Consider the following 23,614-nt stretch of genomic DNA (forward strand, 5'->3'; position numbering starts at 1 on the left):
CAATCATTAACAGTGCAAAACAGACTGGTATAGGAGGAGAGAGGTTTACATAGGGCTGCGATTAACCCTTCTAAATACAGTCCCAAAGACTTGAATGACAAACTCAGCTCTGCTCCAGATCTAGACCATGAAATCCACTTTTACATTTCCTCTGACAAATCCCCAAACTGCTCCCAGACAAAACAGCCCCTAATTACAGCACATAAAAGGAGTATAGAGGCGATGAGCTTACCGGAGGGTACGGCGTTCTCTCAGCGAGCTCTGGGGACGGCGGCTACAGTAAACACGTACGATCCCAGCTAGAAATAAAAGGAAACGGATTTAGCAGGAGCTTCTGCGGAGACAGTCGTCAGATCACATCTGATGACAAGGAGAAGCCTCCATAGAGAGGAGTGCGCGGAGCAGCTGAGGCAGGTTTGCTGCTGGGCTCTAGTGCGGCTCAGGAGAGGATTTTGCTCACGAGCAGCCTTTTTTACCACCAGGGGCATATGACACTTCTCCTCATTTAATGCTTCCACAAACAGGACTAAGCACTTTGAAATCTTTTTTTAAACACAAAACAGAGCAGCTGTAGCTGCGAGGAGGGAGGGCGGAGAAGAAAAAAAATGAGAAAGTGAGGGATGCAGGAGGAGGGTGGAGATGGTAGTAAAGATAGGGGCGACCCAACAGAACAGACGGGCTGTACTGTACTCACAGCTGTATGCAGGACGCTTCCATCCATATCAACACCGTGTGCACAACTTTAGCACCGCTATCAATATATAACAAAAATTATAAACTGCAAGGGTTCACCCAGCAAAGACAACAAGCGGAACCACAGCCCGGAGGAACGTACATGGGTCCAATGCTTACACCCCAACATGCCTCAAAGCAAACCAAACTAATAAGCATTCCCCTCGAGTAATCAAAACTGCCCGTCACCAGGACAGATCCTCCTCACTAACAGCAGTTGTACTGTATCCTCCCTCTCAAGTCCACAACTTTTTTGGATGCTTCAAATGCAAATATTCAAACAGGAGAAGAGAAGGGGTTAACGCCGCAAATCAGCCAAATGAAGATGTAGAGTTGTTGATAAATTAATATCTTTTTTATTTCAAAGGTCTACGCGTTTCGAGGTTGAAACCTCTTCCTCAGGACCAGAACAACAACAAAGGTTGTTCTGGTCCTGAGGAAGAGGTTTCAACCTCGAAACGCGTAGACCTATGAAATAAAAAAAGATATTAATTTATCAACAACTCTACATCTTCATTTGGCTGATGCGCAGCGTTAACCCCTTCTCCTGTTTGAATGCTCATCCACGTGGTGCTGCGGCAGACGCCATTATCTTATGCTTGGCGGTGGCTGTGACTTTCACAACCACATTAGGTGAGTGTATATATTTTATATATTACTCGTGTCATCTGGTAATACCCAATCAGCGCTTCTTTTTTCTAGTCTGATTACTAAAATGCAAATATGTCAGTGGAGGAGGTGCACTGGCCAACTCAGACACCTGAATCTGCTGTTCAGGGGTCTGGGAAAGTTTAGTCCCAACTTGGCAAATTATATCCTCTCTACACAGTGTAGATAACTTGGTGATCACAGAGGGTGCAGCTGCTGGGGCTGTGACAGCCACCAACCCTGAGAATTAGCATCTAATTGCTCCAACTATATAGCATGCTGACCACGTCAGTGTAAGGCCTTGAGCACACGCTGCTTTTTTTGTGCAGTTTTGGATGCAGTTTGTTGCCCTAAACTGCATGTATTATCCTTTCCCAGCAAAGTCTATGGGAAATTGAAAAGGATGTGCGCATGTTGCTTCTTTTTTGCCTGCAGTTTTGGTTGCAGAAAAAAGAAGCAGCATGTCACTTCATTTCTGCCTTTTTCCCTGTGTTTTACCATTGACAATGTTAAAAAAAAAAAACACAGGGGCAAAAACGCAGGTAAAAAAAAAAGCACCAAAAACGCGGCAAAAACACACCAAAAACATGGCAAAACGCATGCGTTTTTGATGCTTTTTTTGGCCAGAGGTGCGTTTTTCGGTGGAGAAACAAAACTGCAGTGTGTGCAGATACCCTTGCACGGCTACATTCACTGTCTATGGGACTGTTGGAGATCAGGGTACAGATATAATACAAACCGTTACTGGGAAAGCTGAGTGACGACCAACATGACTTCAGAGCTTCTTAAAGACGAGGTCAAAGGTGGACAGTTTTTGCTCTTCGATACTCCCCTGAGTATACAGAGGTTTGTTTTTTTTATTGTTACACAGTTGTAGAGATATGGGCTTTTTTATTTAGTGTTCACTTGTATCATTACCAAAGGGGAGGTGCTCACAGGGTTCCCTGGGGGCGTGCCTTCAGTTTGCCCTGCATCATTACCAAAGAGGCTCCGCCCCCTTGGTAAAAACAAAAATTTGCTACAAATAAAAAGGCACAAATCTCTAGAACCATTTGGCAGATTTAAAGCAACATTCCAGAGTTTTGTTTTTTTTTCTTCTTCTAAGCCTTAGAAGAAGAAAAAAAAACAAAACTCTGGAATGTTGCTTTAAATCTGCCAAATGGTTCTAGAGATTTGTGCCTTTTTATTTGTAGCAAATTTTTGCTAAGGGCTGAAGTTGTGCTTTAACTGTAAGCCCCCCCCCCCTTCCCTTGCCCCCAGTTGTACACTCAGCTTCCAGCATTTTCATACTTTTTGGGAACAGCTGCGCCATCTTGTGCTGGTAACTTCAGATTTTCAGAAAGTCAGAAGTTACGTCACAAGTACTCAATACAAGTCTATGAGAGCCGGACCGAGACTTGCATAGAGTAGTGACTTCCACGAGCTCCATGAAACACTGGAGCTGTCAGCAGGTCACAAATCACAGGAGACCGACAGGAGTGATGCTGGGAATAGATGAAGACGGCGGCAGCAGGTCAGTATACAACAGGGGCCGCGGACTTACATTTAAAGCACCACTCCAGAGCTGAAATAAAAACAAAAACCCTGAGCAATCGGGAACTGCAAGAATAAAATAAAAGCAAACAACGGGCACTTTTGACCTGGTGACAGGTATGCTTTAAAGGGCAATTTGTTGTCTATCCATAAAAGTTGGTTATGACACCGCCAGGACTGTAGAAAAACGTCCTGAGCTTTAGTAAGTCTATGTTGACATTGCTGTCATAGTGAGGGGGGGGTTTAAAAAAAATGGCTGCAAAAAGAAAGCGCTTTTGCCATGTTTTCAGATAATTGCTGCAAAAATGAAAGAAGACAGCCCTAAAATAAATAACGATCTCCGCTGCATAACCTCTGCATTTGGAAAATTCAGCAAATGTCTAAAAGGAATTTTAGGGAGGAATCTTCTGCCTTATAACAAAGTGGAATATTACTACAATCAAATCACATGGCATCAACGCCAAAAATATTTAGAGCACAAGGGGGCGCCAGTAACTAAGTGGACGGGATCAAGTCTAACAAGGATAAAAAGTAAGAAAATGAGAGCAATGAGCAGCGGAATAGATAGAGTGCAGCTGACCATTATAGTTAATGGAGACATAACAGCCTGGAAGCCTGCAATCTGCTTCAAAATGAAAAGCATCACTTTCTCTATCGAGTAAAAATTTCCATCAATGGTAGAGTATAACCCTATAAATAGAAGAACCCAAATCTGTGCAAAAAAAGAAAACCCATGATCTGACTAAGGCTGCCAAATCAACAGGCAGCATGGATCATACCCTGGGTGTACAACTGCAGCACTGAGGAGAAGCAGGGTGCTTCTGGGAAATGTAGTTTTATCTAGTTTTTGAATAAAGCGGCTTTCACACTACGTTCCTCTCCCAGTTAGTGGTCTCGTCGGTGCTTCCGTTCGAACCCCCTGAAAAACAGGTTTTTGCCATATGCGCAGTAAGGGCCATGGACTATAATGGTGCAGACGGCATCAACATGTGCTCTGTTGTGCATTTTCGGGAGTATACGCTCTTTGGGAGGTGGACACCCAGACATAGTAGACTATTGTCCGCCTCCAGTAAGAGTATACACCCGAAAATGGTGCACGAGAGAGCACACAGTGACTCCGTCTGCACATTAAAGTCAATGGCCCGACTGCGCATACGGCCGAAACCCAATTTGCGGAGGGGTCGGACAGAAGCCACGACAGGAGCACTGAATGGGGATCGGAGCGCAGAGTAAAAGCGGCCTAAGACTGTCCAATCATTTATTCAAGCTGGATGCACAAAGGGGAAGATAGATATGAAAGACACAAGATACAAAAAAAGATCTTTATGTTGCACTTTATGTGTACATCAATAAGATTCTCCAGACTTGGGACGTAAAAGTGCAGTCTATTTATGTGACTGCAGAGTCGTGACAGTGTGTAGTGTGCACGCTGTCATGATTCCCCAGTACTCAGTGGTGCAATCGGACAGTCACAGGACCACATGTGCATACTTACAGTCACATGCTAACTAGATGTGTCCGGATCTCTCAATTCACTATGACTGAAGTCAAGTAACCAAGTGCCCACATAAGGCATAATCACATGTATGTCCGCTCGCACTGGGGAATCGTGACAGTGTGCACATGGCAGGCTGCAGTCAGAGTGACCACAGACTTATCTGAGCCTGGACAATCCCTTTAACAATGAGTGTCATTCGCTGTGTTTTGAAAAAAAGTAATGCGATTATGGGAATAACCCTTAATGTACCGCAAATTGGTGCAGTACACAAAAAATACAACTTATCCTGCAAGAAGTAGCAGAAATAGGAAAAAGTAAAGCAATTGCCATGTCCTGGCGACAAACGCTGACAGCAAAGTCGCCGACAAGTCAAGCGTCGGATCACTAAGTGCTTTTCAGAAAATCGGGTCCCAGTATATCATCATCTTTGTGCCTTTATCTGGAGTAACCATTGTTAGAAGGCTGGGGCAGAGGAGTTTTGAGAGAATTGGATCAATTATGCTGATCAGAGCATGATCCGATTATCTCGGATGTGGAAAAGATAGAAAAAAAAATCTCCATCTTCTCCATTCTGTCAGTCAGTGTAAGGGTAAGTTCACACAGTGCGTTTTTGCGCAGTTTTCGGGTGCGTTTTTGCTCAGAAAACTGCATGACTTTGCTTCCCCAGCAAAGTCTATGAGTTTTCATTTTTGCTGTCTGCACACAGCGTTTTTTTTCAGCTGCGTTTTTGTGGTGCCAATGTTTTCCTCAGACCCCCTGACTTGCCTGGCCGCGGGAGATTGGATTTATAGAGGTAACTTGAGCATGTAGCCATTTACTCCTTGGACAGAGTCCGTCTGATGAAAAAATGTGACTTGTGCGTAAGCTCATAGAATAACAAAGTGACCAAAGTGCGATCCGATTGTCAGTCGGACTGCAAATGTAGTTGTCTGCGTGTAAATCGGGTCTCGTGACCGTGTAAATATGGGGGGGGGGGGAAACTTTTATCCAGAGGGGCCCTGTGGAAGACACCTAATGAAAAAACAGAGGAAAAGGAGTATATACGGTGCAAAATTATATAACAAAGTTTATTGAATTAAATGATTACAATGACAATAAAAAGTTAAACCTTCCATGTGGTTTTAACCTTTTTTTATCATGGCCCTGATTGTTTGTGTCATTTTAATCATGTAATTCTATAAACTTTGTTGTAATTTTGCACCGTATATACTCCTTTTCCTCTGTTTTTTTCAGCTTTAATAATTTACAGGACCATTTACAGTTTTCTATGTTACAGAATGGTGATCTATTCGTTAAAATCGAATGCTGGCACATCCCGGCGCTTTCTCCTTCCCCTTCTCCTCCGGTTTTGCTCAGCCGGGACATGGCGGGCTCCGGGCGGCCCTGCAGAAGCGCATTCTCCATGGAGGAGTGAGCGGCGCTCCTGGCTGACATCCCGGGATAAGGCCGCAGCGCCAGTCCGGGGATCGGGCGGAGACTGGAGGCCGCGGCGGACATGGCCGGGAACTGCAATAACTTCACCCCGAGCACCGGGGAGATCATCCAGCTGAACGTGGGGGGCACCAGGTTCAGCACATCGCGGCAAACACTAATGTGGATCCCGGACTCCTCCTTTTCAAGTCTCTTGAGCGGAAGGATTTCAACACTTCGGGATGAAACTGGAGCAATATTTATTGATCGCGATCCCACTGCATTTGCTCCCATCTTGAATTTTCTTCGCACAAAAGAACTGGACCTAAGAGGGGTCAGTCTGAACGTTCTCCGACATGAAGCTGAATTCTATGGGATCACACCACTGGTAAGAAGATTGCTGTTATGTGAAGAACTGGAGCGCTCCTCGTGTGGCAGTGTGCTGTTTCATGGCTATTTACCTCCTCCAGTCATCATCGAAAGAAAACCAAAAGACAGACTCCTACCCTCCTGTAGATTCTGAAAAGGTGAAGAAATGTCAACGCATCGTGGGTGAGATGGCCTTGGAACTAGACCGTCGAATTCTGTGCGCCATCTTCCTGGAACAACGGCTTTACGGATGCAGCATGTCAGATATAGAACAACAGATTTTAGAGGTGTCCACAAATCCACAGACCGGCAAAGTAAATGAAAATTTAAGATCTGAGCTGCACCTTCGCTACCATCACATAATGGAACAGTTACACATGTTGGGCTATATCCTCAAAGTGCACAGCCACATTACAGAAAATCTAGTCAACACCTATGGGATCATGAAGGACCAAAAAATTGCAACTGAAGAATTTTCCTCCATTAATGACCCAGAATACCTCAGCAACATGATAACTGAGTACATGCCAAGTGATTGTGTGAAGAAGATCCTGATTATCCTAAAATCTCTGGCACATTTGGCCAAAGAAGATGGAAAGCCCCTGTTCCTCTGTTAACTTTGGGGTTGCCGTGACCAAATCATATGTAAGCATTCCTGTCTGCCCTCCGGTAAACTTCAAATTCAGTCATTCGTCATGACTCAGTCTTCCAAATTAAAGGTGCAAATGAATGAAAGAAAAAAAAAAAAAAAATCAAATGCTATATTGGAGGTATTTTTTTTTTCTCTTGCACCCATAGACTTCAATGGGCAAGTTTCATAAGATTTCCGCAGGAAAAGCGGGCAAGCTGCGATTTTTTTCACACAAATGCTGTCAATGGGTAAAAAAAAAAAATTCAGTCTTCTGCACTGCTCAACTGAATAATATTAGTCCCAGTGCTGTCCATTTTTTTTTCCACGGATAGATCCGGACCAAACATAGGTTAGTCTGCATGAGCTCTTTTACGCTTTTACTTTTTGAAATGTAGTATTTTTTGTGCAAATTTTAGCACAATTCTAACTCTAGTACAAAATGGGTCTAATTTTTATTTTTCTGCAGTTTAAGACTAAAGGGGGCTTTACATGCAACGATATCACTAACGAGATGTCGTTGGGGTCACTGAATTAGTGATGCATATCCGGCCTCGTTAGCGACGTCGTTGCGTGTGAAACATACGAACGACCTCGAACGATCAAAATTACTCACCACAAAGTTGATCGTTGACCCGTCATTCTAATCTCAAATATCGTTGCTGTTGCAGGTTGTTCGTCATTCCTGTGGCACCACACAACGCTATGTGTGACACCGCAGGAACGAGGAACAACATCGTACCTGCGGCCGCCGGCAATGAGGAAGGAAGGAGGTGGGCGGGATGTTACGGCCGCTCATCTCCGCCCCTCCGCTTCTATTGGGTGGCCACTTAGTGACGCCGCTGTGACGCCGCACGAACTGCACCCTTAAAAAGGAGGCGGTTCGCCTGGCCACAGCGACGTCGCTGGGAAGGCAAGTATGTGTGACGGGGACTAACGATATTGTGCGCCACGGGCAGCGATTTGCCCGTGACGCACAACCGACTGGGGCGGGTGCTTTCACAAGCAACATCGCTAGCGATATCACTGTGTAAAGTGGCCTTAAGGCTAAGGACACACGGGCATTTAGCTTCTGATGCGAGACATCGGATGTGTAATGGAAATGTTCCCCGGGCAGCCGCTCTGCTATGTGAGCCAAGTGTCATTATACTGTGATGCGATCCTACTATTAAAGCACAGCTGCGGAGGAGAGGAACTATTCTCCCCATCTCCTCTATTATCAGCTGATGTGATTATAGCACTGCACTCCGATGTCATGCGAGTGCAGTGCGATGTTTCTCTCACACCCATAGACTTGTATGGGTGCGCATGAAACAAATTAGATGCCACCCGAAGCATGCTGCAACTGTTTTCTTGGTCCGATTAGTGCTGAAAATACATAAATTTGCACATGGGAGCGGCCCTATAGCCAAACATTGGTCTGAGTGGAATGCAATTTTTATCGCATTCCACTCACTCCATTTTACTTGCCGTGTGTCCTGGCCCTAATGTGCAATGTTTGGCTCTAAAGAAAAGAAAGAAAAAAAAAAGCCCAAAAAATGTGGAAAGGATGACAGAAAAAAAAAATAAAAAAATGCATGTTTTATACTTCATAAATTTCATCAAACCACAAGCTTCATTTTGAGAAATTTGGAGTAAAATAATAATAAAAAAAAAAAATAAAAACAGCAAGGAACACAAAGACAATTAAGAAAAAGTTGATTAAAAAATGTATCTGTTTCAATTGGGTACTTGGAAGTCTAATGGAAGCAGTGGGAGGCCATCCCTGAGTCCTGAAAGTCATTTATGAAATTGATTTGATAAAATTAGAGGTTTTTTTTTTTGCTATAGAAGATGCCAAGCACTACAGTCCCGTCCTGTATGTGCTGGCCCTCGGTGTCATGTCCCCCTCTTCGCCACCGTAGCTGATTGACCACCTTCTCCTTATGCACAATATAGAGAACAAACAATTCGCAGCAGGGGGATAGCAGTTCATGAACACAGAGGACCCCAGAGTGCATAATAATGGGGAGGACCTCATCACTCAGCTTTAGCTGCAGCAGATAAAACTCTGATTTTGTTAAAACTACTTCATGACATCCAGTAAGTGACCAGCAAGGAAATCGGGTTCTGTACCACTATTTTATAGTCCGTTAGGAAAGCATAAACCTAGTGGTGACATTACCTTGGTCGTCCAAAAAATAATACGGTCGTAAACAAAAAAAAAACAGACACCTGTCGTTCCTTGGTGTTGCCCTTATTACCTGCTGGAAATGGAAACAAAGATACCAGCAGGGGACAATGGCAGTAGTGCAGAGAAACCGTGAAGACCAGCAAGGATCATAGGCGGCAGTACCAAGAAATGGAGGCGTCCAATAGGCTTTTTTTTCTTCTTTTTTTCCATTTTTATAACACCCTGAAACAATTAATTAGAAAAAGCAGTGAACAGCCCCATTAAGGTTAAGCTATTTGCAAAGTTGGCTTGTTTTTAATACTACATGCACAGATGGGCAGCGCCTTTACTTTTAGAGAGCTCGTGCAATGGTCCTAGTGTTGGAAAACAGGTTTTTCTCTCACGGTATATATATTATATATATTATATATATATATATATATATATATATATATATATATATATATATATATATATAATAGATCACGGAGCTTTACCCTTCTATTTTCCATAAAATAGGTGAAAACTTTACTCTTCAGTCTCTCGTTTATGAGAACGCTCCAGCAAAGGTTGTCTCACACATTTCCCGGTCTATGGATGGCATACCTACCCCCTCCGCTTGCCTATCACTGCCCTGTCCGACTGGTCATGGTTGTCCCTTAGCTTTTTCTAGAACAGACAGTAGTTCATGATGGCGGAAATTTATTTTTAAATCAGTAATCACAAGAGGACGAGTTCAAAGCGTATATTTACTGGGATATGTACAACATCCGAGCGCTAGATAATGAAGTAGGTAGATCCACAGAAGATACTGCACCGTAAATGAGCTGAATGGAAATCTGTATCAGACCTATATTTGGTGTCGTCAATTCCTCTACAAACACTTGGACAAAGTTTTTGGAGAGAACTCCGCAGGGAAGTTGTTTCAAACATCTTGTGACTCATTAGTGTTACAAGGTATCAGGTATCAATGGGGAGCAGGCGTGTTATATTTTGGGTTCTCTCTCACACACTCTCTCATACTGGACACCGGAGGTTCAACATGACTCCTCATGGCAAAGAATTTTCTGAAGATCTGAAACACCCACGGTTACTTACCGGTAGCCGTTTTTTCCAGAACCCACGATAGCACCACGTTAGAGAGGGATCCGCCCAGCGAGGACCGGAAACCATTCTGAAATAAAAGGGCGGTACCTCTCCTTCGTCAGTTGATTACCAAGAATTGAGAGGACCTCCAACAATCGTTAGAGCTTAACTCCACCACCAACTATAACACACACATGCACATACAGAATAGTGCACACCAAGGATGAGAAAGGGAGGGATTATATGGGTGCTGTCATGGGTTCTGGAAAAAACGGCTACCGGTAAGTAACCTTGGTGTTTTCCCTTCACCCATGACCGCACCAAGGGAGAGATTTTCAGAGAACCACTTGTTTAGGGAGGGACCACTGCCATATTTAGAAAACAAGGGTCTCCCATCAAGGACAGGAAACCAACTGACGAAGGGGAGAGATACCACCCTTTTATTTCAGAATGGTTTCCTGTCCTCGCTGGGCGGATTCCTCTCTCACGGGGTGCTGTCATGGGTGAAGGGAAAACAAGAATTGTTGCTCTATATAAAGATGGCGGAGGCTATAAGAAGATTGCCAACACCCGACACTGAGCTGCAGTATGGTGGTCAAGACAATACAGTGGTTTAACAAGACCGGTTCCACTCAGAACAGGCCTCACCATGGTTGATGAAAGAAGTGGTGTAAACGTGCTCAGCGTCCGATCCAGAGGTTGTCTTTTTAAAATAGAGGTATGTGTGCTGCCAGCGTTGCTGCAAAGATTAAAAGGTTGGGGGTTCAGCCTGTCAGTGCTCAGAACACACTGCATCAAATTGGTCTGCATGACTATCGTTTCAGAAACATGATACTAAAGAAAACCCGCAGTTTGCTGAAGACAAGTAGACTACAAACATAGGTTACTTGAACCATGTCCTGTGGGCTGACGAGAACAATAATAAAACTTATTTGGTTCTGACAGTGTCAAGGGTGTGTGGAGGCAACTAAGAGAAGAGTACAAAGACATGCGTTTCTTGCCTACAGTCAAGCATGGTGGTGGAGTGTCATTGTTAGTGCTGCCGGCTGTGGGGAGCTACAGTTCATTGTATGAATCATGAATGCCAACATGTAATGTGACATCCTGAAGCGGAGCGTGATCCCCTCTGCCTCTGGAAACTGGATGACAGGGAAGTATTCCAACATAACGACCTCAAAAACATCCACAAGATGACCACTGCCTTACTAAGAAACTGGACAGCAGGGCAGTATTACAACAAGATAACAATCCCAAACACATCCACAAGATGACCAATGCTTTGCTTAAGAAACTGAAGATAAAGGTGCTGACTAGCCAAGTGTCTCCAGACCTAAACCCTATGAGGCATCTTGAAACGGAAGGTGGAGGAGCGCAAGGTCTCTAACATCCACCAGCTCTGTGATTGAGGATGGAAGAGGATCCAGCTGTGAAACTTGAGTGAACTCCATGCAAGAGAGCATTAAGGCAACACTTGAAAAGAAATGGTGGCCATACAAAATATTGACATTTTGTGCACAATTTGGTCTTTTTCATTTAGGGGCGCTATTTAGAGGGTACACTAAATTTATGCTCTTACACAAACTGTACTGTGAGGTTTTCACACTTTTTGCCTTGTTTTCTGTCATTTTACTTTAATCTGTTCGTTTTGTTTTTTTCCTTTGGCCAACTTGCTTCCTGTTCTGTTGCCATCACCATGCCCTCTTTTGCTAACCACTGAGCCACCGTGGTATATATATATATGTTGAACACTTCTATTTTGAAAACATTCTCACTTTCTAGTATTTTTTCCACTCCAGCCTACAACTTTTGAAGAGTAGTATACATACTGAGCTTCTTTTCCCCTCCTTTGCACACCAGCAGGTCCATGTAAAGATCACCAGTCACTATAAATAAAGCCATACTTAAATGCCCTGACAAGGCAAAATGGATAACCCCTCAGAACAATATTGAGTGTGCCCGATAACAGATGTCCTGCTGAGGCCCCTTTTACTCTGCCCTGTGGTCCTACTGTGCTTTCTGGTTCATACCTCACTGCTTCCCCTATTAACTGAGGACCTCACTGCATGATCAATGACCTTAACCCCCTTGGAAACTCTTGTTAATGTCTTTCCACAATAGCTGCAGCCAAGTTCTCCTCCGAATTCATCATCTATTTTTCCCCAAACAGGGCAGGAAGCGAGCAATTAGCAACTTGACAAAGTCCTGCAACTAATCCTACACAAGCTCACCCATTGCCTACACACAGGAGGAGGAGGAAAAAATACTAATTGCAAAACACCCCATCAATTCTCCAGAACTGAATGACGCTACGGAGGCATCAGACCATTTTTGGAAATGTAAAAAATTGAGGTATTTTGGAAATTAATATTTGGTAAAAATAAAATGCAGACAGTTCCACATAAATGGCACGTTTGTAAAAATACATAAATACTGTTTAGATTGATAACTTAGTAAAAAAAAAAAAAATATTATATTATATATATATATATATTATATATATATATATATATATATATATATATATATATATATATATATATATATATATATATATATATATATATATATATATATATATATAAAAAAATATATATATATATATAAATATATTGATAGATGTAGAAGAGGCGGCTGTTCAGAATGTTTGCTACTCTTAGGTCTGTTCAAGGTAAAGTGGCTCGTTTCCTCTCCAGCAATGGGGAACATGCCTTTGTTGCTTTGTTGCCCCTCAGCAGTAATAGCCCTGAATGTAACTCTAGGTATAATATGTCTATATCCCCATAATATATATATATAATTATATAAAAAAAATTGGGATACAGCCTGTCTGGAATGGCCCAAGACTTATGAAAAAAGTTGTGGAACACACCTTCATGTATTAAAAAAAAAATAAAAAAATTAAACAAGCAGCTTAGATATCACAAAAAAAATGACGGTTGAAAATTATTTTCAGCCATTCGTCACCCAATGACAGGCTGATCAATGGGAGCCCTACTAAACATTCCTCCACACTGACGAAGGTAGTAGAGCAGCATATTAAGTTTTTGGCACTTTAATCAAACACTTTTCTCTAGATATGGCATTTTAGACCATCCATCTTCCCAAAAGGACAAGAAAAAAAAACCAAACAAAAACATCTATACTTAAAACACAAAAACAAAAAAAATCTTCCACGATGAATCCTTAAGAACCCGCATTCCTTTACTACATTGGATATCTCCCTGTGCGGGACCTGCCTCATTCATTTAAACTAAATAAACTAGGTTTCGTATGACATACAGTGGGGAAAATAATGATTTGTTACTCTTCTGATTTTGCAAGTTTTCCCACCTACAAAGAATGGAGGGGTCTGGAATTTTTATCATAGGTACGCTTCAACTGTGACAGACCGAATAAAAAAAAAACAAAAAAAAACAGAAAATCACATTGTATGATTTTTAAGTACCGTATTTTTCGGACCATAAGACGCACTTTTTTCCCCTCAAATGTTGGAGGAAAGTTGGGGGTGCGTCTTATGGTCTGACTATAGGGCTGCGGCCGGGAATGAGGGTGCTGCGGTGGAGCGGGGAATGAGGGTGCTGCGGTGGAGCGGGTCATCGGGGGCACGAGCAGGCTGTAGCAGCCTGCTGTGACCACGTGAGCCCGCTCATTACATATGCACGCCCATCCTCCCGCCCATTTCTCAGAGCAGAAGCTGGCACTGACAGGTGGGCGGGAGGACGAGCGGGGACGCTCGCATAGTAAAGAGCCGGTCCGCATGATCACCCCTGGCAATTACAGCCTGGAGTGTGATCATGTGCGGCTGTATTCACTGCTCCCTGCGCGTCATCATCAGCGCGGGGGTGCAGTGAATCAGTACACTCACCCGTCCCTGTGTGTGGAGCCGTCCCCCTGTAGCACGCGATGTCTTCTTGTCTGTGCCGGTCAGCTGATCTGTGCTGATCAGCTGATCGGCACAGACAGGAAGACATCGCGATGCTGCAGGGGAACGGCTACACACACACACACACACACACACAGGTCAGCGGCGCAGAGAGGAAGATTATCGGTGCTGGAGGGAGTGAGGAAAAGGTGAGTATAAACTTTTTTTTTTTTCTCTGTGCTATAGGATACAGGCCATATACCAGGATGGTATATGAGCATGATGGGGGCATATAGCAGGATGGGAGTATATGAGCAGGATGGATGGGGGGTATATGAACAGGATGGGGGTATAGGAGCAGGATGGGGGTTTATAGCAGGATCATATACAAGGCAGGAGGAGCATTACCAGGATGGGGTACCTTAGTAGAGAATTTGGGGACATTACTCCCATAATAGTGTCAGCAGCAGATCCTCGCCCCATAACAGTGTGTCATGACCACATTTTTTTGCTTAAAGTTTTATTTTCCTATTTTCCTCCTCTAAAACCAGGGTGCGTCTTATAGTCCGAAAAATACGGTAATTAATTTGCATTTTATTGCATGAAATAAGAATGTGATACAATAGAAAAACAGACCTTAATATTTGATACAGAAACCTTTGTTTTAAATTACAGAGGTCAGATGTAGGTCTTGACCATGTTTGCACACACTGCATCAGCGATTTTGGCCCACTCCTCCATATACATCTTCTCCAGATCTGTCAGGTTTTGGGGCGGTCACTGAAGAACATTGAGTTCCAGCCCCTCCAAAGATTTTCTATTGAGTTCAGATATGGAGATGGGCTAGGCCACTCCAGGACCTTGAAATACTTCTTGTGGAGCCACTCCTTAGTTGCCCTCGCTGTGTGTTTCGGGTCATTATCATGATGGAAGACCCTCAATGCTCTTACTAAGGGAAGGAGGTTCCTGGCCAAAATCTCGCAATACATAACTCCATCCATCCTCCCTTCTATACAGTGCAGTCGTCCTGTCACCTTTGCAGAAAAGCACTCCATGCTTCAAAGTTGGGACTGTGTTCTTGGGGTGGTATTCATCCTTCTTCCTCCAAACACAGTGAGTGGAGTTGATACTAAAAAGTTAAATTTTGGTCTCATCTGACCACATGACCTTCGTCCATGACTCCTTCGAATAATCCAGATGGTCATTGGGGAACTTCAAATGGGCCAGGACATGTGCTGGCATGAGCAGGGGAACCTTGCATGCCCTGCAGGATTTTAATTATTGATGGCATAGTGTATTACTAACGATAATGTTTTGGGGGTTTTTTAAACTTGTTTTATTGAGGGGGTTTTTTTATGGAAGGGGTAACAATTCACACAAAAGGGGTTTTAGGAGACTGTGGTCCCAGCTCTCTTCAGGTGATTGACCAGATCCTCCCATGTAGTTCTGGGCTGATTCCTGACCTTTATCAGAATCATCCTTACCCCAACTTTTATTGAGTCCCAGACTGAATACGATTGAGTCATCTTGTGTTTCTTCCATTTACTAATAATTGTGCCAACAGTTGTTGCCTTCTCACCAAGCTGCTTGCCTATTGTCCGGTAGCTCATCCCAGCCTTGTGCAGGTAGATCTACAATTTTGACCCTGGTGTCCTTAGACAGCTCTTTCATCTTACCCATGGTGGAGAGGTTGGAGTGTGATTGATTGTGTGGACAGGTGTCTTTTATAGAGGTAACGAGTTCAAACAAAGACAATGGTAATGAGTGCAGAGTAGGAGCTTCTTAAAGAAAAAAAAATAACAGGTCTGTGAGAGCCACAATTCTTGCTGGTTGGTAGGTAATTAAATACTTATTTCACGCAATCACATGCACATTATTTATAAATCATACAATGCAATTTTCTGGATTTGTAGGGTTTTTTTTTGGGGGGGGGAGGTTGTTTCTGTCTGTTACAGTTGAAATGTACGTACGATACAAATTACAGACCTCTCCATTCTTCATAGGTGGGAAAACATGCAAAAATCGGCAGTGTGTCAAACACTTATCCTCCCATTTTTTTAAAATAGCAATTTTCTTTCCATATCACAAATTATATTAAAATAAAAAAGCCAATGGGAAAATTGTAAAAATGTCAAATTTTTATTTGGAGACTCCTACTTTTTCTTCTTTTGGGAAATACTTATGTACATTAGCAGCAATGGACAAACTGACACTAACTTTTGTGTTGATGCATCTAATGAGAGTGAGCAATGGTCATTGTGAAAGTAAGGGGAGCGGGTCAGCTGTGACTGGATTATCGGAGGAGTATAGAGGTGCTACCTGTCAATGTAATCCTGCCCGTGATAAGGAAATGCTTGCAAATTCTTCCTCAAACAGGAGGAATCTAAAATTGCATGATTTGTAATTTTTTATTATTAATATAAACAGTGATATGGCAAAAAAAAAAAAAAAAAAAAAAAAAAAAAAAAGCGAAAAGTTTTTAAAATAGACATTCAAAACAAAAACATGATTTAAAGGGAACCTGTCAGGTGCAATATGCACTCAGATCCACGAGCAGTTCTGAGTGCATATCACTAATACCTGCCTAACTGTCACTGTATACACTAGCATAGATAAAGGGATCTTTAGAAAAAGTATTTCTAAGATCTTTTATCTTATGCTAATGAGCGCGGGGACTAGTCCCAAGGGCGTTATAGCCAGATGACTCTGTCCTCTTAGCATGTTAGTATGCCCACAGGGGTGTACTAACTTGCTATTCAATGTATTCAATGCAGCATCACCAGCAGTGATGTGCATACCTGTGTTCGCGCTTCTGAATGCCGGGCACTTCTGATGATGCTGCATTGAATAACATGTAAGTACACCCATGTGGGCGTACTAACATACTAAGAGGACGGACTAGTCAAGGGATATCATGCCATTGGGACTAGTCCCTGTACTCATTAGCATAAGATACAAGATATTTAGAAATACTTTATCTATGCTAGTGTATACAGGGACAATTAGGCAGGGATTAGCAATATACACCTAGAACTGCTTGTGCTTCTGGGTGCATATTGCACCTGACATGTTCCCTTTAAAGAATAGGCCATTTTCTGATGATACTTCCATTTAACCCCACGTTGCTGCAAAGGAAGCAACATTTATCAGCCGAGAGAGTGCAAATATGAAACATTGTGCCTGAAAAGTGGTAGTAAAATGAAGTCATTTGTTGAGCCCACCACTCAGAACCTGGAAAAAAGTGATAGCACTTAGTATTAATGTCAACAGACCAGCGAGTCATTTCTGCGGACATCTGATACTTCCGTATAGCAATGACAAAGTGTGACCTTATGAGGATTGGCAAAATATGACCGGTCGCACTACTGGTAGCTACCATCAGGGGAGGAAGGGGGTTTAGATCTGCTGGGATACAATGTAACCAGGAAATGATACGTGATTGACTGTAGCAAAGTTTCAAAACACAGAAATAAACAAACACACATCCTATAATGTAGCAATTTTTTTTAATAATTTATTGCAATTCTCTTTTTTTCACTCTTTAGTTGCTTTGTCTCATCTTGCTGCATTCTTCTGCTCAGACTGCCCAGGACGGAGACTTACCAGTGTCTGTAAAACAATCTGTACCCGCGGCCAGGAATAGTCATTTATAGGGCAGTGAGGTCATGTCTTATATGCAGAATCACATTCCATGGTCCTCACATCCCGGTCTGCATGACATGGACTGGAGGGGGCACAAAGAGGAAAGCAGGGGGGAATTCTTGGTAAAACAATAAAATGAAAAAGTATATAGGGGAAAAAAAAAAAACTACTTTGGTGCTGCTTATGTGAGTTTCCCTGCCAACAAAGATGACTACAGGGTCTGCGGGAGGAGGATGAAGGAGAATATTTGAGTCAGTATTTGGCTCTACAGAAATATAAACCCCAGCTGGATAGTGGAACCTCAGAAGAAGATCTGGACGTGAAACGACTACTGTTATAAATTGATCAATATTTATGATTTATTTATTTTTTTTACATTTTCCAATAATATTGAACGCAATAGCTGTTTTCAACGTTCGAAGATCCTTCGCATTTAGAATCATAGAATGGTAGAGTTGGAATGGACCTCCGGGCTCATCTAGTGCAACCCCCTGCTCAAAGTAATTTTACTGGCTTGTTCCCTCTTAAAATCCTGGAGTTTACTTGCTTATATAGCTCCATCATATCACTCAGCACTTTACAGACCTCTTCATCACTGTCCCCATTGGGGCTCATAATCTACATTCCCTATCAGTAGGTCTTTGGAGTGTGGGAGGGAACTGGAGAACCCAGAAGAGACCCACACAAACACAGGGAGAACATACAGACTCCTTACAGTAGGGATCTGAACCGGATGTTTGAATCCAGGACCCCAGCGTTGTCAGACTACAGTGCCAACCACTGAGCCACCATGCTTCCCAAACCTAAGGCTATGCGCGCACGTTGCGTATTTGCATGCAGTTACGCTGCGATCTGCACCGCAGCGTAACTGCATGCGTCCTGCGTCCCCAGCATAATCTATGAAGATTATGCAGGAGACGTGCGCACGTGGCGTATTAGAGCGCAGCGATTCGGCTGCTGCCCGAAGCGTGCGTTCTAAGAAGTGACATGTCACTTATTCCGTGCGCTCTGCATACATCCCCCGCCCAGTCTATGGGAGGGGCTGCACTCAGCGCGCATGGAATCGGCTTTTTTTTTTTTTTTTACATTACGGACTCCTTTTGCAGCGATTTGAAGCGCATGTGTGCTGTCCAAATCGCTGCAGAAATTTCTGCAGGGACAGAACGCTACGTGCGCACATAGCCTTAAGCACTTCTAAATTGTGCTGTTCCTCTGTTATTCCTCCTGGAAATATATGAATAAACCAACCAACCACTAGGAATTACCATTCCTTTTCAATAAGAGGAGTGTTTCTACATTGCCAGATTGGAGCATTTTAGAGTGTGTATGGTGATGAGCAGGACATGACGACACCCAAGTGTTTATTTGTACAGTTCCAGAAGGAAGGCGAGAAATAACAAAATGAAGAAGAAAAAAAATGGACATAATAATAATAATAAAATAATAAATCTTTATTTCTATAGCGCCAACAGCGCTTTACAATTCAGGAGGTTTATAAAAAAAAAAAAACAAGTAACAGTTATAGAAAATACTATAATTAGAGCAAAAAAGACAACCCTGCTCGTGAGAGCTTACAATCTACAATGAGACGGGAGGGGGACAAGGTACAGGTGCTTACTTACAATGACAATCCAGCCACCTCAAAAAAATGGGGATATATAAAGGCTGCCTGAACCAATCAGCCAAAACTTTAAGATGTACTTGGGTGCGGTGGAGTTTAATGGAGAGTTATGTTCTGAGAGGTCATGGAGGAACTGTGTGAATTTAATTCGATTAGGGAGTGTGATACGTGACCCTAAAAAGATGCGTTTTTAGGGAGCGTCTGAAGCTGAGTAAGTTGTGATTCGTCTTAGTTACTTGGGGAAGAGCATTCCAGGGGATTGGTGCAGCTTGGGAGAAGTCTTGGATCCAGGAGTGGGAGGTTCGGATTAGTGTGGACGTTATTTGAAATTCGTTTGCAGAGCGTAGAGAACATTAAGTGACAATTCAAGTATTTTACTAAAATTGGCATATCAAGGGAGCTGACAGACCATCTATCACACTTTGGATGCACGGTTTTCAAAAACTACCTATTTTAAAAAGATATGGACACTTTTTTTTTTTTTTTTTACCTTATTTAAGGTATTTTGGGCTAAAAACGCCTTCATAAAAATATATAAAAAAAAATAATTGCACAGCCTAGCTTTACAGACTTTGGTTCTGGATGCAGAATCAGTTTTCTAATAATCTGAAAGCAAGTTATTTCTGAAATTACAGTTTTCAAAAGGAGGAGGAGGAGGAGGAGTTTTATCTCTTATCTCATCTCCTCAATTTATTTAAGCCACATCAAAGAGATTAACTTGGTGGTCACAAATGAGAGGAGAGAAGGAGCTCACTGACAGACTCTTAGATAACTCATCTATAATATATTGCTGAATGTGTCCTTCTGTTCAAAGTTGGATCAAACGGATTGGCCAAAGGGCCCTTTTTTTTCTTCAGTATACAGCACATTATATGTATATATCAGTCCCCTCAGTATACAGCACATTATATACAGTATATCAGTCCCCTCAGTATACAGCACATTATATACAGTACAGTGCTGGCCAAAAGTATTGGCACCCCTGCAATTCTGTCAGATAATACTCAGTTTCTTCTTGAAAATGATTGCAATCACAAATTCTTTGGTATTATTATCTTCATTTAATTTGTCTTCAGTGAAAAGAAAAAAAAAATTGTCATAAAGCCAAATTGGATATAATTCCACACCAAACATAAAAAAGAGGGTGGACAAAAGTATTGGCACTGTTTGAAAAATCATGTGATGCTTCTCTAATTTGTGTAATTAACAGCACCTGTAACTTACCTGTGGCACCTAACAGGTATTGGCAATAACTAAATCACACTTGCAGCCAGTTGACATGGATTATAGTTGACTCAAACTCTGTCCTGTGTCCTTGTGTGTACCACATTGAGCATGGAGAAAAGAAAGAAGACCAAAGAACTGTCTGAAGACTTGAGAATCCAAATTGTGAGGAAGCATGAGCAATCTCAAGGCTACAAGTCCATCTCCAAAGACCTGAAAGTTCCTGTGTCTACGGTGTGCAGTGTCATCAAGAAGTTTAAAGCCCATGGCACTGTGGCTAACCTCCCTAGATGTGGAAGGAAAAGAAAAATTGACGAGAGATTTCAACGCAAGATTGTGCGGATGGTGGATAAAGAACCTCGACTAACATCCAAACAAGTTCAAGCTGCCCTGCAGTCCGAGGGTACAACAGTGTCAACCCGTACTATCGGTCGGCATCTGAATGAAAAGGGACTGTATGGTAGGATACCCAGGAAGACCCCACTTCTTACCCCGAGACATAAAAAAGCCAGGCTGGAGTTTGCCAAAACTTACATGAGAAAGCCTAAAACGTTTTGGAAGAATGTCAGAGGAGACAAAAGTAGATCTTTATGGGAAAAGCCATCAACAGAGTTTACAGGAAAAATAAAAGAGGCATTCAAAGAAAAGAACACGGTCCCTACAGTCAAACATGGCGGAGGTTCCCTGATGTTTTGAGGTTTCTTTGCTGCCTCTGTAACTGAACTGCTTGACCGTGTGCATGGCATTATGAAGTCTGAAGACTACCAACAAATTTTGCAGCATAATGTAGGGCCCAGTGTGAAAAGCTGGGTCTTCCTCAGAGGTCATGGGTCTTCCAGCAGGACAATGACCCAAAACACACTTCAAAAAGCACTAGAAAATGGTTTGATAGAAAGCACTGGAGACTACTAAAGTCGCCAGCAATGAGTCCAGACCTGAATCCCATAGAACACTTGTGGAGAGATCTCAAAATGGCAGTTTGGAGAAGGTGCCCTTCAAATCTCAGGGACCTGGAGCACTTTGAAAAAGAAGAATGGTCTAAAATTCCAGCAGTGCATTGTAAGAACCTCGTTGATGGTTACCGGAAGCGGTTGTTCACAGTTAGTTATTTTGGCTAAAGGTTGTGCAACGAAGTATTAGGCTAAGGGTGCCAATACTTTTGTCTGGCCCATTTTTGGAGTTGTGTGTGAAATGATCAATGATTTGATTTTTGTTTCATTCTCTTTTGTGTTTTTTCATTGCAAGCAAAATAAATGAAGATAATAATACCAAAGAATTTGTGATTGCAATCATTTTCAAGAAGAAACTAAGTATTATCTGACAGAATTGCAGGGGTGCCAATACTTTTGGCCAGCACTGTATATCAGTCCCCTCAGTACACAGCACATTATATACAGTATATCAGTCCCCTCAGACAGCACATTATAGCAACCATAGTGAAGCTTTCAGCATTGAAGCTGCTGAGGTAAAGTGAAAGCTGAGTTCTGATTGGTAGCTATGGACAACTAGATCCTTATCAGGTGTAACCAATAATCTATCTATTCACTATAGAACGCTGAACGCGTCGTCCTATCCAAAGCAGAGCCGGGGACTGGACGCAGTACTATGTTCACATCAACATTTCACTGTGCATGCCGTCCCCTCCGCTCACCCACACTAGCTTCATGATGAGGGAAGGGAGACGCGAGGAACTGCACGCCCACACCACACGCGTCATGTTCAGGGAGGTCAGCAGCGTGTAGACATCACGTGACCTGAAGATGGCTGCGCCTATACGGATGCTATGACTTGTGCGCTGTGGTGTAGGGCACAGACTGTGCGGGCCGGAGTTGCGGGATGCAGGGGGTTTGGCTTCTGCACTTGAGGAGCATGGGGGGTCTCAGTGGAGGCTGCACGGTGCTGTGTGTCTCCGAGCAGGACGCCTGTGCATCAGGAGGTGGAGGATCTGCTGAAGTAGGTACAGCAGTGTGGAGTCCAACAGAGGTCACAGACATCACTGCACCAACCACAAGGGTACACTGCGGCTGCTCTCTGCTATTTACCAACACACGCGGACAATTCACTGATGTCAACTGAGACAAGCCGGGGAAAAACAATTTGGCCAGTGCGTGCACAGTGCCATGTTCACGTTGTAGATGAATTATTCAATAAAATGGCGACAGAGTCCATGTATGCGCATACTGCCAACTCTGGCTCCATTTTTTTAAGACACTGTATCTATGTATACAAGGGGCTGCTGATAAGTCTTTGGCTTTGTGATCTTTTTTGTTTCTATGGTAACGAATGTTACATCACATGAAAGCCTTGTGTCCAATATATGTTTTCAAAATTTTGTTTTTCTTGTTTATGGCAACAGTGTTCTACGCACACGGGAAAACAAAAATGGTGGAGTCTAATGCGAAATTTACAGCAACTGAGAGCAGAGGAGTGATAAAATTCTTGTTTCTGCAAGGAAAGTCCGCAAAGGATATTCATGGTGAAATGTTGCAGACATTGGGGGATCAATGCCCTTCATATTCCACAGTTAAGAACTGGGTTGCAAAATTTAAAACATGCCACTTCAGCACCAATGATGAGGAACGTTCTAGACAACCTAGAGTGGTTGTTGTTCCAGAGATCGTCGATGCTGTGCACAACCTCATACTGGAGAATCCACGAATTTCAGCTAAAGCAATAGCAGACATCATGGGGATTTCCCGTGAACGTGTTTGTGTCATTATCCATGAATATTTGGACATGAGGAAGCTCTGCAAAGTGGGTCCCCAAATGTTTGACAACAAGTCAGAAGCATGCGAGTGAGAACTTCACGATCCATTTGTCAGCGTTTTCAGACTGATGATAGCTTCCTGGATCAACTGATAACTAGGAATGAGACCTGGATTTATTTGTATGACCCTGAAAACAAAGGAGCAGGCAAAAGAGTGAGGGCACAGTGGTTCTCCTCGACCAAAGAAGTTCAGGTTGCAAAAATCAGCCACTAAGGTGATGGCGTCTGTGTTCTGGGATAAGGAGGGCATGCTGCTAGTGGACTACCTTCAAAAGGGTTCCACCATCAATGCAAGGTATTACATTGAACTTTTGGACCAAATGAAAGCAGCTCGGAAGGCCAAAAGACGCGGCAAGCTGTCCAAAGGAATCTTGTTCATGCAAGACAACGCCTCCGCTCAAACTGCAACAGCGACCACAGCAAAACTGGCAGAGCTGGGCTT

General features: G+C 42.9%; 1 protein-coding gene across 2 annotated transcripts in view; it reads right to left on the bottom strand.

Moving 5' to 3' along the window:
* The window catches only part of PPP2R3A (protein phosphatase 2 regulatory subunit B''alpha), a 312,931-nt gene that overhangs the window by 138,705 nt on the left and 150,612 nt on the right, over nt 1-23,614 (bottom strand). The window contains exon 3 of one of the 2 annotated variants that reach the window (XM_075341037.1): nt 233-299. The exons of the other annotated variant lie outside the window; for it this stretch is intronic. The gene's annotated coding sequence lies outside the window, so the exon portion shown is untranslated. The remainder of the gene's footprint in view (nt 1-232; nt 300-23,614) is intronic. 2 annotated transcript variants of the gene reach the window in all.

The sequence above is a fragment of the Anomaloglossus baeobatrachus genome, chromosome 3 (assembly GCF_048569485.1).
Source record: "Anomaloglossus baeobatrachus isolate aAnoBae1 chromosome 3, aAnoBae1.hap1, whole genome shotgun sequence".
In the NCBI taxonomy this organism is placed as follows: Eukaryota; Metazoa; Chordata; class Amphibia; order Anura; family Aromobatidae; genus Anomaloglossus; species Anomaloglossus baeobatrachus.